This window comes from Terrapene carolina, unplaced genomic scaffold, assembly GCF_002925995.2.
Source record: "Terrapene carolina triunguis isolate 2854851 unplaced genomic scaffold, T_m_triunguis-2.0 Scaffold114, whole genome shotgun sequence".
NCBI lineage: Eukaryota > Metazoa > Chordata > Testudines > Emydidae > Terrapene > Terrapene triunguis.
The window spans coordinates 432,134-437,364 of record NW_020664465.1 but is presented as its reverse complement, the minus strand read 5'-3'; the positions used below and the strand labels follow the sequence as shown (position 1 = coordinate 437,364).

Sequence of the window (5,231 nt, the reverse complement as noted above, 5' to 3'; positions counted from 1 at the left end):
CTGAAGTCTTGGTACCTAAAAACCCAAGGTAGATGTTTTTTTATCATACTTACATTTCCTTAAGGCTAACTTCAGCTGATGAATTTGAATTCTTGATGCCAGAGTAATTACACCAGTGATGAATGTAGATCTCATTTTATTCCCTTAAAAATCTGGCACTAAATCTCTGCTGGTGTGAATCAGTAGAGCTCCATTAAGTTAATGGGGTATAAGGGATATATGGGACTGCTACGCCTTGAATGATTAATAACCAATGATTCCTTCTGGACCTCAAAAATGAGAAAAGCTATCCCACCTCTGTTTATCCCACAATAGGATCCATCTATGAAGACAATAAGAAAATGCGAGACTCTTTGCCAAAGGACCCACAAATCATCCAAGATCTGACATTCCCCTCCACAGATATAGGAACAAAATGGCTAAATGAGGGTCTTGTTAATCAGCTAAGCAAGAATCTCTCATTATTTCCATATATATAAACCTCTTTCTCCCTCCCAAGCTAGCTAAACAACTCCATGTTACCAAACAAGAGTCACACCCTGTTTTCCTTTGCAAAGTGGCGCATTGAGGAGATTTATAAGGAGAGGCTGAGGGAACTGAGCTTATTTAGTCTGCAGAAGAAAAGAGTGAGGGAGGATTTGATAGCAGCATTCAACTACCTGAAGACGGGTTCCAAAGAGGATGGAGTTAGGCTGTTCTCAGTGGTGGCAGATGACAGAACAAGGAGCAATGGTCTCAAGTTGCAGTGCGGGAGGTCAGGTTGGATATTAGGAAACACTATTTCATTAGGAGAGTGGTGAAGCACTGGAATGGGTTCCCTAGGGAGGTGATGGAATCTCCATCCTTAGAGGTTTTTAAGGCCCAGCTTGACAAAGCCCTGGCTGGGATGATTTAGTTGGTGTTGGTCCTGCTTTGAGCAGGGGCTGGAACTAGATGACTTCCTGAAGTCTCTTCTAGCCCTGAACTTCTATGATTAACATTGAGTGGATCAAGGAGAGATGGGAAGGGATGCTGGAAGTTAAAAATAAATACCAACAACTAGAAATGTGACTGTAAGATTGAAGGTCAAATTGGGCAAACTGTTACCCCAAGAAACCCAAGCCACATGTTTTCATCCCAAACCTACTGTAAACTATTGTTTCCTTGTAAATCAAATATATCAGGTACAATCTGTCTTTCACCCCAAATTAGAATTTGCACATTTGTTTGGCTGGTGAATCAGCTCTACATCCTTCTATATGTGGAAAATGTCTCTTGTTCTATTGCATGCAGTGTTGTTGTAGCCATGTGATCCCAGGATATTAGAGAGACAAGGTGGGTGAGGCAATATCTTTTATTGGACCAACTTCCATTGCTGAGAGAGAAAAGCTTTCAAGCTAAGACAGAGCTCTTGTTCTATTGTAAGTCCTAAATAATGCTAAAGTCTTAGTATAATCAAAGAATGTATGGAGTATGTCCTCCAAATGTAGAAACATGCAAGGACATTCCTGGTTTTCATTGTAAATAATTGTTACACTATAGAAGTAATAGGAGTTGCCTAGCACAAGGAAGGAGAAATGTCAAAAGATATAAACCAGGGCATAATTTTGGGATAGTAAGAGAAACTGCTTAAAGGGAGAGGGGTCCCAATTGATAGTAGGTGCAAATAATGAAATACAATCCTTGATATTAATCAAATTTAAAAAGCCTCCAATAATAAAAGCATTATGGAAATGTGTTATACACCAGCACCATCTACTGGATATTAATGGAAGCAGCAAAGAAATTAAGAGAGCTGAAATCTCAGGACCCCCTTTGCATGTGTCCAATAGGAATCAGAGGGCGGGCCTCTTCAAGAAGCCCTGAAACTAGGGTATATACACTGAGGTCACCATGTGCTCAAGAGAGTTGACTGAACCCAATACAAAAAGAAGCAGAACTGTAAGTGTACGAAATGCCTGAACCAGCCATGTGAAAAGGATTCTTCCCCATCTCAGGGTTAAGGGGATAAGAAGTGGTAAGATTTCATCTGAAAGATGGTATTTCCTCTTCTCTACTTTAACATAAATAACTGTAGGTTATCTTGCTGAAACTATATTTTCTAGTGAGACCCAAGTAACCATATTTTAGATTTTAACTTCTTTATAAATCCAAGGCTTGGTCTACACTTACCCCCCAAGTCGAAGTAAGGTACGCAAATTCAGCTACGTGAATAACGTAGCTGAATTCGACATACCTTACTTCGAACTTACCGCGGTTCAGACGCGGTCCACACATGGCAGGCAGGCTCCCCGTCGACTCCGCGGTACTCCTCTCGTTGAGCTGGAGTACCGCAGTCGATGGGGATCACTTCCTGGTTCGATTTATCGCGTCCAGACCAGACGCGATAAATCGAACTCGGAACTTCGATCCCCAGCCGCCGAACTAGCGCGGCAGTGTAGACCAGCCCCAAGCAAATTGGCTTAAAAGAGATTGAAAATAATTGTTTTAAACAATTGGTTTTAATATTCTAAACTTGTCCCTTTTAGACAAATCTAGTCAAAGAGAAGTAACCACTGTCTTCAAAGTGTCTTAAAAACAAGTGCACCCTTAAAACTGTAATAAATAAAGAACTGAGAATTGTTGATCATAAGTAAATGTCATAAGAAATCTTGAAATTTGCATTATTCTTTGCTGTAACTACTGAGCTTCAACTCTAGTCTGTGATAGTAGCTTGCAGCACTGTTCTCTGTGTTAATTACACACAATTGCTTGTGATTACATTTGAATGGTGACCGTTGATTAAATATTAATGTGGTTCTGACTGAATTAATGAATTGTTGGTTTGTTGAGAATAAGCAAATGTCCTGATTTGAGAAATGCAGCTTAAGTTAAAAAGTTGACCTGAAAAAAAACCCCAGCATTAAACTAGTAAGCAAATTCTCCCTGGACTCAATAAGAGGGGTTATCCTATTGGATTCTAATATATTGCCAAATCTAGTTTGTGAGATTTCAGCATCAAAATCTAACTGGCACCCTGGCAAATTCATAAATCAAACTCCTTTCATGCTCACAGGGGCCAGATTCCCAGCTGGTGTGAATCATCTGCATTTAAAAGTTAATGGGAAAACACTGATTCACACCAAGTGAGAACCAGCCAATTGCCTTCAATGAGATTAATTGGGAGAATAAATGCTACTTATGTTGCTAGGACAGTAATCTAGTTGTGACCTCCATCCAAATTTTCTTTTAAAAATTATCAATATTCAATAGATGCAGTCCATGTAATCCCTTATTTGATAATGTAATGATCTTCTGTCTGTCCCCAATTTCAGCTATGCCACAAGTAATTCATTGCTGCATAGCGCGTTTTTAAATGTTATGGTTGCAGGCAATATATAAAAATGATAGATGGTTGGGTGGATGGATAGATGGATAGGTCAGAGATAGTTGATTAGATAGACAAATGAATAAGGGGAGAGAGAGGGGAGGGAATGGATCAATATAGAGAGAAAAAAGAGTTTGTGTGTCAAAGAGGGACAGATGGACAGAATATGAAAACAGATTTATAGATAGAGGGATTGATAGATATGTATGGGGTGACCAGAAAGAGAGAGAGAGAGAGAGAGAGAGACAGATGGATGAACAGATGGACAAATAAATATTCAGAGAGGGAGGGAGAAAGAGAGGTAAATAGATTGATAGACAGAGAAAGGTAAAGCAAAGCATTAGGAAACAAGGGAAAATGCCAGCTGTTAAAGACTTAGATAACTTCTCACTTAGACAGCAGGTTATCACCAAGGTGAATGCAGTTCACCCTTCTCTACTTGAGGAGCTGTGGAAAGAAATGATCTCTGTTTGGTGGAGAAAAGAGGTAGAGAACAAAGAAAGGGCATATGGGAAGTCACTGGGAGTCTAGAATTAATTCAGCAAAGGGGATGAGGTTAAAATAGCTGAGATTTTTAAAGGTACCTAAGGGAATTAGGTGTCCAAGTCCCATTGAGTCCATCGCAATTGGGCTTCTAACTCCCCCTCAGGTCCCTTGGAATATCATAGCCATTAAATACTGATAGAATTAGTATCTATCTATCTATCTATCTATCTATCTATCCATCCCCTTATACACCCATGTATCTATCTAGTCAACTGTCTCTCACCTATCCATCCATCCACCTATCTTTAGATATCTCATCTAAATCTGACAAACTCATTTGAAGTGAGTGAATATTTATGACTGCATAATTTATTAGGAAAAAATGCTCCTTGTTTTCTAATTGGGAATTGTACTCAGGTACCTTCTCAATTGCAAAGATGTAGTATTTATTTGAATGCTTGTTTAGTTTTGATTGGACTCGCACTGGTCGTATGTTCCTGTTTCTGTCTCCTTATTGGACCAGCATAATCCTTCATTTATTTATTTTTAATGTAAACAAAAGACAAAATCTGAGCTGGAAAATTGCATCATCCAAACATTCTTTCCTATATGATTAAAATTCACTTTTCTCAATTTCTTTTTATAATTCAGTAGGCTAGTCACAGAACACACATTTTTTTCTCTGTGCAGAGGACCCTCACAAGACCTGTATGCTGTTTAAAATTCTCTTAACCACAAAAAATAAGACTCAATACCTGCAAAAGGTCAGTGTCATGAATTAGCAAACACAACAACGCAGAAGAAATATTTTATTCCAGTGAACTATTTTTGAAGCATTCATATCATTCCAGACATCAGTTGTATCTTCACGAATAAGCAGAAGGTCTCTGTTCTTTCCAAGATCCAGATGAAATCTCCCCTCATCTTTCTCAGTTTCTTCATCCATTAATGATACTGTTGACCTTTATTTCTTGGTTTTCCTATCACTGCAGTCTATCACCATTCTGAACATGTTAATTGAGAATCAAACCACACTGACTGAATTTACTTTCCTGGGTCTTTCCAATGAACCATACCTCCAGATTTTCCTCTTCCTGGTGTTTTTAGCTATTTACCTAATCACTCTCTTGGGGAACATGATGATAATGCTGGTGATATGGGCTGACCGTCACCTTCACACCCCCATGTACCTCTTCTTGAGTAACTTATCCTTTCTCGACATCTGTTGCTCCTCAGTCACAGTCCCCAAAATGCTGGAGAGCTTCCTAGCAGAGAAGAAGACAATTTCTGTCCATGGGTGCATTGCCCAGCTGTTCTTTTTCTTTTTTCTAGCTACCACGGAGTGCTACCTCCTGGCTGTGATGGCTTATGACAGATACACTGCCATATGTGAGCCACT

General features: G+C 39.2%; 1 pseudogene; it reads left to right on the top strand.

Annotated features, from left to right (window-relative positions):
- Positions 1-4,842: 4,842 nt before the first annotated feature.
- LOC113406645 overlaps positions 4,843-5,231 on the top strand; it is a 976-nt pseudogene continuing 587 nt past the window's right edge.